Consider the following 10,151-nt stretch of genomic DNA (forward strand, 5'->3'; position numbering starts at 1 on the left):
AGGGCACTAGAGATGAAGCTGCCCTAAATACTTGCAGGACATAAAGGATGGGAAGATCAAACACTCCTTTGAAGGATGGGAAGATCAAACACTCATCACATGCTAATTCTTGGGTCCTTGATATAGGATGTGGTTTTCACATATGTTCTGACTTGTAGGGACTTAAAAGAAGTAGGGATGTGCAGCAATGGAAGATGTACTTGATCATGGGTATTAGGAAAAAGTCACCTATCACCAAGATTGGAGTTTATACTTTATTGCTTAGTAGTGGGTTAAAATTAGATTTGCATAATTGTTGCTACTCGTCTGATATGGTGAGAAATATTATTTCCTTTCACAATTTATATGAACAAGGTTTTACCTTTTCTTTTAATAATGAGATTGGTTCAATAAATGCTTATTTTAATGGTGTATTTTGTTTTGAAGCATTACCTTGCAATGACATATATGAAACTGTGATGGTTGTTGATAACTTAGGAAATATTGTATTGCATATTGATTCATCTAATGATTTGGATAAAGCATGCTTATAACATTGTCGTCTTGGACATGTTAACAAGAAGCACATAGCCCAACTCCAAAAGGATGGAGTTTTGGAGTCATTTGACTTAAAGTCAAATGACACTTGTGAATCTTGTTTGCTTGGAAATATGACCAAGTTACGCTTCAGTGTCACTTGAAAGGGGTGAGGGTTTGTTGGATCTCATGCACACTGATGTGTGTGGACCCTTCAAAACCACCACAGGGGATGCTAACTGATGAGTTTTGAGCATTCTAACACTTCCTAAGTGTACATGCAACCCTAGAAAACCTTGGATCTATGTTTGTCTAAAGTACAAGCAAAATTGATTTCCAAGGTTCATAATCCTATCTAGCATACATGGGGAACTTTTAACATAAAAAGATGGCTAGAATTACACACCTTGTAGTTGATTTGATTCCTTGAAAACCTTGTGAGCCTAGCACCCCAAGTGTGATGCCTCAAATGTATCACACAACACCAAGTGCTTTGGAATAACTTTGAGAGAATGTAGAACACTTCAAAATCGGCCTTGCCCTCTACTTATCTTAGTGTAGCCGGTTTTGGTGAGTATGATGCTCTTTATATAGAGTGTTGCATTAGGGTTACACTATGTAAACCCTAATGTAACATGACTGTTCATTTCCATGACCCATGGGTTTGTAACTCCCATGGAGCATCCATGGAGCATCCTATGGACCTTAGCCCAACTTGATAATCCATGGAGCATTTAGCCCACTATACAAGTTATGGATGATTTACATAATCAACCCATATATTTAATTAGTCATCTTGTGATCACTTAATTAATTCTAAATTAACTCTTGATCAATACTAATTAAATAATATTATTAATATATTAGAACTTATAATATATTAATAAATCATAAGTGTTATTTCTCTCATTTTAGTTAATCCAATTGCATGATACCATGCAACCCAAATGGACCATGTCGGGTCGGGTCAAGTACATACCAAATATAGTTATGGACTTAGACACCTTATCCAACACAAACCGCTTCTATGTGACTTTTACTAATGATTATAGTAGATATGGGTATGTCTACTTAATCAAGCATAAGTCAGAAACTTTTGAAAAGTTTAAAGAGTTTAAGAAAGAAGTGGAGAATCAATTGGGCAGGAAGATAAAGATGCTCTGATCCGATCGAGGAGGAGAGTATCTTAGTATCGAGTTCCACGACTATCTTAAGGAATGTGGAATTGTTTCACAATTGACACCACCTATGACACCACAGCTTAATGGTGTGGCTGAGAGGTGCAATCGAACCTTGCTATACATGGTTCGTTCTATGATGAGTCGAGCTTCGTTACCTATCTCATTCTGGGGGTATGCCTTAGAAACTGCCGCCCATATCCTTAATCTAGTCCCAACTAAAAAGGTTTCCAAAACACCTCATGAGATGTGGACATGGAAGGTTCCCTCGTTAGCACACATCAAGGTTTGGGGTTGCGAGGCTTTTGTGAGAAAAGAAACTCACGAAAAGCTCGAACCTTGTAGTGAGAGATGTAGTTTCATTGGCTACCCACAAAAATCCTTCGGATATCTCTTCTATAGATCGAGTGACAATGTTGTCTTCGTTGCAAGGAGAGGAGTCATTCACGAGAGATAACTCATATGCCCAGAGGACAGTGGGAGGCAAATTGACCTTGAAAAGCTTCAAGAGTTACGCGATGAAGGAACCTCAAACACTAGCACTCAAACCGAGGAGGAAACTCCTGTTGAACCGATTGACGAATCCTTACCTCTGAGGCGTTCCAGTAGAGTTAGGCAGGCACCTGAGTTTTATGGTTTCCATATTACTACTAAAGGTCACACATTTATCAGTGATAGTACACTGGTAAACTTGGATGAACCTAACAACTACAGGGAAGCCATGGCAGGCCCTGAGTTTGCTAAATGGAAAGAGGCGATGGACAGCGAGATTCAGTCCATGTATGACAATCAAGTTTGGAAATTGGTTGACAATGTACCGGGCCGTAAGACAGTCGGATGCAAATGGATCTTCAAGAAGAAGACCGACACGGATGGGAAAGTACACACTTATAAAGTGTGAATGGTTGCGAAGGACTTTACTAAAACTCTTGGACTTTACTTAAGCGTGATTGGTTGATAAGACCTTCTCACTAGTGGCTAAGATTAAATCTATAAGGGTTATGCTAGCCATAGCTGCATTTCATGATTATGAAATATGGAAAATTGATGTCAAAACCGCTTTCCTTAATGGGAAGTTGGCTGAAGATGTTTACATGAATCAGCCAGAGGGTTTTGTCAATGCAAATTACCCTAATAGAGTGTGTAAGGTTGAGAAATCCATTTATGGATTGAAACAAGCATCACGCAGATGGAATTTTTGTTTCGATGAGAGAGTCAAAGAGTTTGGTTTTTTGAGAAGTGAGGATGAGAACTGTGTATATGTCAAAGCTAGTGGGAGTATAGTTATCTTTCTTGTGTTGCATGTGCATGACATACTACTCATAGGAAACGACATTCCAACCTTGCAGGTAGTTAAGTCCTGGCTTCGGAAGTGTTTCGCTATGAAGGACCTCAGAGAAGCTGCTTATATTCTAGGGATAAGGATATTGAGAAATAAGAGTAAAAGACTAATAGGACTTAGTCAAAGTACCTACTTAGACAAAGTGTTGAAGCGTTTCAGCATGGAGAATTCCATGAGAGGAGACTTACCAATCCATAGCAATACCAAACCGAGTATGACTCAGAGTCCGAGTACAGAGGCTGAGATAGTAGAGATGAGTCGAGTACCATATGCTTCCGCAGTTGGCTCGATCATGTATGCTATGAAATGTACTCGCCCTGATGTGGCCTTTGCTTTGAGCATGGTTAGCAGATATCAAGGGAAACCTGGTAAAGCTCACTGGACAGCGGTAAAGAACATTCTTAATTACCTGCGGAGGACTAACGACTGGGTCCTTACCCTCGGTGGGAGTGATGACTTGAGAGTGACAGGGTACAGTGACACCAGCTTTTAGACCGACATAGATAATTTCCACTCTCAGTCGGGCTGGGTATTTACCCTTAATGGAGGAGCAATAACATGGAAAAGTTCCAAACAAGAAACTGTGGCTAATTCAACGTGCGAATCAGAGTACATAGTAGCAAGCGAAGCATTTAAGGAGGCAATATGGCTGAAGAACTTCATTCGAGACCTTGGATTTGTACCAGCTGAACTACGATGGTCCAGAAACGAGCATAAGAGATTTCACTGTGTCGTGTTGTAGAGAGGGTACTTTGGACCAATTGAGCCCAGAGTACTGAACCATAATCCAGATTGATGCCGGAGAAGATGTCGTACATTATCATCATAAACAATTTGCTCACACAGTCGGAGCCTATAACTTTCTCCGAGAAGCTCTTGAATAGAAGTGTGAAGAGGCCGTTCCACATCGGTGGCAATTTGGGCTTCTTGAACTTGGAAACTGTAGTCAACACTTCCTTGTAGCCCATCTGGTAGAAAATCTCCAAGATGGCTGAGTTGGAGTCGCTCTCAGGGTTAACTAGGTCACGACCTATTGGAAGCCCTAAGAGGTTACAGAACCTCGACTTGGTGATCTGGGTTTTCTGGTTGAAGATTTCAAACAAGATTAACTCTTCACCCTTTTGGTAGCTAGAAGTTGAATAGGATTTTAACAGATGCACCACGAGAACAATTTCATACTTGGTAAGAGCAATAACCAGTGGAGAATACCTCAAACATTTGACGAGTGGTTGAAGGAATTCGTCGTATTTTACTGGGTCAAGATCGAGAATCAAGTTTTGATTGGCCTTAATGTTGAGGATTGAGGATTGGGCCATTTGTTCTGCAACTGCAGGAGTCTCTGAAGAAGCAGCCATTGAAGCTCGAGGAAGGATATGATGAACAGTAAAGAGTATAATTTCCGGAGGATTTTGTTTGCTTTTTGAAAGTGGTAATTAATAATTGAATCGTCAAAATGGTTATATATCGTATAGTAGGTGAGAGAAATCAGTTGGTTGGCTGCATCGGTTACTGAAAAGTCTCCTAAAAAGGTGTGAATGACAGCTGTGACGTGTGTCAGGCGGCGTAAAATCACCGGCCGTTCAAATTCTCGTGTCCAAATCTTATCCTTTAAGATGCCATTTTAGTTACGCCCTGTCGCAGTTAATCCAGATTCGAACTTTCGCAGTTAATAGCCATCAAATGTTCTGTGAAACTGAAAGTAAACATGAGTACCATGAACCAGATTTTGGAAAATCACAAGGATCTTCGTGCGAGAGTGTGCCAAAGATAAAGAAATAAATCGATACAATACTAAGGGATTCTAGTGATGTCTATTAAGACATGAAGCAGACAGATCCCGGGCAACGATCTCTTCCTTCGGAGTCAAGAGAGACTCTAAAGTGTCTGTGTGATTTCCTGTTGATTTACGATCACCTGTCATTTGATAATCATTAAAAGGCATCTTTTCATTAGGCTTTAAGGGTGTCTTTATCTTCAACCAAACTACGAAACTTGATATAAGTCCGAACGTTCGGATGAAGTACTTGTCTGACCGGTGTAGCCATAAAAACAAGTACGCTTTGGAATTATTTTGAGTGACTGGGATAAGCATAGAAATCTCAAGAAAAAATAAAAACTGGATTTATTAGGTAGAAACGTCTTGTTTGCGATCATGGATAAGCATAGAAATCTCAAGTACGCTTTGGAATTATTTTGAGTAGCTTGATGTTAATCATGGATCAATTGAGCGTGTGTGGTTAATGGGCACATTGATTGGATGATTTGTAACATTAAGTGTACCAAGCTAATTTGCATGGTTATTCACACCTTGTTTGCGATCCTCGACACCCCAGTCACAAACTTGAAGGGCATAATCGAAATTTAAACATGCCATTGAAAAGTTCAATGAATCTCAAAGGAATCTAGGAATTTCAAGCCATTTAAAACTTAATAATCAATTTTGTTTTTCGTAGTGAAATTGGTAAATCTTCATTTACCTACCTTCAAATATTTTGCAATTGGATTACAGCATCCCTCTTCCGAATTGTAAAATATTGTGTTGGGTCCTAGCCTTAATATTTCATTTGGGTGATATATTAAAGATCATTATCTAATCTAATCTTTGTCTTTCTTTTCAGATGTCTTCCAATACTGCTTCAAACCCAAACTCTTCATGCTCTTTCTCCTCATGAACTTATGTGGGAGGGTCATATTTGATGAATCGAACTTCAATGATTGGATTCGAAACATCTGAATGGCCATTCGCTATAAGGACAAAGAATATGTCCTAGATAAAGAGCTTAAGGAAATTGATGAATCTACCGCTACTCCCGAACAGATTGCTGAATACAAGGCTCGTGAGAGGGACGCGACCAATTTGTTGTGTATTATGATTTCTACCATGACTGCTGAGCTTCAGAAGTCCTATAAGGACTTTTGGCCTTATGAAATGCACCAAGAATTGATGGAAAGTTACCATCAAAGTGCAAGGCAGGAAAGGTATGAAATCATAGCCTCCATGATTACTACCAAAATGAAGGATGGAGAGTCCATGTATGCTGCCCCTGTCCTGGCAATTAGACATGGGAAGGGAAAGAAGAGGAAGACTCCTTCCAGGAGCCACAAGGTAAAGTCCCATGATGGATCCTCTTCTAGCGGGACCAAAGTTGGTTATGCTAAACCCTCTTCCAATCTAAAGGAAGCCGAGTGCTTCCATTGTCATGAAAAAGGGCACTAGAGATGAAGCTGCCCTAAATACTTGCAGGACATAAAGGATGGGAAGATCAAACACTCCTTTGAAGGATGGGAAGATCAAACACTCATCACATGCTAATTCTTGGGTCCTTGATATAGGATGTGGTTTTCACATATGTTCTGACTTGTAGGGACTTAAAAGAATTAGGGATGTGCAGCAATGGAAGATGTACTTGATCATGGGTATTAGGAAAAAGTCACCTATCACCAAGATTGGAGTTTATACTTTATTGCTTAGTAGTGGGTTAAAATTAGATTTGCATAATTGTTGCTACTCGTCTGATATGGTGAGAAATATTATTTCCTTTCACAATTTATATGAACAAGGTTTTACCTTTTCTTTTAATAATGAGATTGGTTCAATAAATGCTTATTTTAATGGTGTATTTTGTTTTGAAGCATTACCTTGCAATGACATATATGAAACTGTGATGGTTGTAGATAACTTAGGAAATATTGTATTGCATATTGATTCATCTAATGATTTGGATAAAGCATGCTTATAACATTGTCGTCTTGGACATGTTAACAAGAAGCACATAGCCCAACTCCAAAAGGATGGAGTTTTGGAGTCATTTGACTTAAAGTCAAATGACACTTGTGAATCTTGTTTGCTTGGAAATATGACCAAGTTACGCTTCAGTGTCACTTGAAAGGGTGAGGGTTTGTTGGATCTCATGCACACTGATGTGTGTGGACCCTTCAAAACCACCACAGGGGATGCTAACTTATGAGTTTTGAGCATTCTAACACTTCCTAAGTGTACATGCAACCCTAGAAAACCTTGGATCTATGTTTGTCTAAAATACATGCAAAATTGATTTCCAAGGTTCATAATCCTATCTAGCATACATGGGGAACTTTTAACATAAAAAGATGGCTAGAATTACACACCTTGTAGTTGATTTGATTCCTTGAAAACCTTGTGAGCCTAGCACCCCAAGTGTGATGCCTCAAATGTATCACACAACACCAAGTGCTTTGGAATAACTTTGAGAGAATGTAGAACACTTCAAAATCGGCCTTGCCCTCTACTTATCTTAGTGTAGCCGATTTTGGTGAGTATGATGCTCTTTATATAGAGTGTTGCATTAGGGTTACACTATGTAAACCCTAATGTAACATGACTGTTCATTTCCATGACCCATGGGTTTGTAACTCCCATGGAGCATCCATGGAGCATCCTATGGACCTTAGCCCAACTTGATAATCCATGGAGCATTTAGCCCACTATACAAGTTATGGATGATTTACATAATCAACCCATATATTTAATTAGTCATCTTGTGATCACTTAATTAATTCTAAATTAACTCTTGATCAATACTAATTAAATAATATTATTAATATATTAGAACTTATAATATATTAATAAATCATAAGTGTTATTTCTCTCATTTTAGTTAATCCAATTGCATGATACCATGCAACCCAAATGGACCATGTCGGGTCGGGTCAAGTACATACCAAATATAGTTATGGACTTAGACACCTTATCCAACACAAACCGCTTCTATGTGACTTTTACTAATGATTATAGTAGATATGGGTATGTCTACTTAATCAAGCATAAGTCAGAAACTTTTGAAAAGTTTAAAGAGTTTAAGAAAGAAGTGGAGAATCAATTGGGCAGGAAGATAAAGATGCTCTGATCCGATCGAGGAGGAGAGTATCTTAGTATCGAGTTCCACGACTATCTTAAGGAATGTGGAATTGTTTCACAATTGACACCACCTATGACACCACAGCTTAATGGTGTGGCTGAGAGGTGCAATCGAACCTTGCTATACATGGTTCGTTCTATGATGAGTCGAGCTTCGTTACCTATCTCATTCTGGGGGTATGCCTTAGAAACTGCCGCCCATATCCTTAATCTAGTCCCAACTAAAAAGGTTTCCAAAACACCTCATGAGATGTGGACATGGAAGGTTCCCTCGTTAGCACACATCAAGGTTTGGGGTTGCGAGGCTTTTGTGAGAAAAGAAACTCACGAAAAGCTTGAACCTTGTAGTGAGAGATGTAGTTTCATTGGCTACCCACAAAAATCCTTCGGATATCTCTTCTATAGATCGAGTGACAATGTTGTCTTCGTTGCAAGGAGAGGAGTCATTCACGAGAGATAACTCATATGCCCAGAGGACAGTGGGAGGCAAATTGACCTTGAAAAGCTTCAAGAGTTACGCGATGAAGGAACCTCAAACACTAGCACTCAAACCGAGGAGGAAACTCCTGTTGAACCGATTGACGAATCCTTACCTCTGAGGCGTTCCAGTAGAGTTAGGCAGGCACCTGAGTTTTATGGTTTCCATATTACTACTAAAGGTCACACATTTATCAGTGATAGTACACTGGTAAACTTGGATGAACCTAACAACTACAGGGAAGCCATGGCAGGCCCTGAGTTTGCTAAATGGAAAGAGGCGATGGACAGCGAGATTCAGTCCATGTATGACAATCAAGTTTGGAAATTGGTTGACAATGTACCGGGCCGTAAGACAGTCGGATGCAAATGGATCTTCAAGAAGAAGACCGATACGGATGGGAAAGTACACACTTATAAAGTGTGAATGGTTGCGAAGGACTTTACTAAAACTCAAGGACTTTACTTAAGCGTGATTGGTTGATAAGACCTTCTCACTAGTGGCTAAGATTAAATCTATAAGGGTTATGCTAGCCATAGCTGCATTTCATGATTATGAAATATGGAAAATTGATGTCAAAACCGCTTTCCTTAATGGGAAGTTGGCTGAAGATGTTTACATGAATCAGCCAGAGGGTTTTGTCAATGCAAATTACCCTAATAGAGTGTGTAAGGTTGAGAAATCCATTTATGGATTGAAACAAGCATCACGCAGATGGAATTTTTGTTTCGATGAGAGAGTCAAAGAGTTTGGTTTTTTGAGAAGTGAGGATGAGAACTGTGTATATGTTAAAGCTAGTGGGAGTATAGTTATCTTTCTCGTGTTGCATGTGCATGACATACTGCTCATAGGAAACGACATTCCAACCTTGCAGGTAGTTAAGTCCTGGCTTCGGAAGTGTTTCGCTATGAAGGACCTCAGAGAAGCTGCTTATATTCTAGGGATAAGGATATTGAGAAATAAGAGTAAAAGACTAATAGGACTTAGTCAAAGTACCTACATAGACAAAGTGTTGAAGCGTTTCAGCATGGAGAATTCCATGAGAGGAGACTTACCAATCCATAGCAATACCAAACCGAGTATGACTCAGAGTCCGAGTATAGAGGCTGAGATAGTAGAGATGAGTCGAGTACCATATGCTTCCGTAGTTGGCTCGATCATGTATGCTATGAAATGTACTCGCCCTGATGTGGCCTTTGCTTTGAGCATGGTTAGCAGATATCAAGGGAACCCTGGTAAAGCTCACTGGACAGCGGTAAAGAACATTCTTAATTACCTACGGAGGACTAACGACTGGGTCCTTACCCTCGGTGGGAGTGATGACTTGAGAGTGACAGGGTACAGTGACACCAGCTTTTAGACCGACATAGATAATTTCCACTCTCAGTCGGGCTGGGTATTTACCCTTAATGGAGGAGCAATAACATGGAAAAGTTCCAAACAAGAAACTGTGGCTAATTCAACGTGCGAATCAGAGTACATAGCAGCAAGCGAAGCATTTAAGGAGGCAATATGGCTGAAGAACTTCATTCGAGACCTTGGATTTGTACCAGCTGAACTACGATGGTCCAGAAACGAGCATAAGAGATTTCACTGTGTCGTGTTGTAGAGAGGGTACTTTGGACCAATTGAGCCCAGAGTACTGAACCATAATCCAGATTGATGCCGGAGAAGATGTCGTACATCATCATCATAAACAATTTGCTCACACAGTCGGAGCCTATAACTCTCTCCGAGAAC

The sequence above is a fragment of the Lactuca virosa genome, chromosome 2 (genome assembly GCF_052849685.1).
Source record: "Lactuca virosa cultivar CGN04683 chromosome 2, Lactuca_virosa_CGN04683_v6, whole genome shotgun sequence".
NCBI classification, from domain to species: Eukaryota; Viridiplantae; Streptophyta; class Magnoliopsida; order Asterales; family Asteraceae; genus Lactuca; species Lactuca virosa.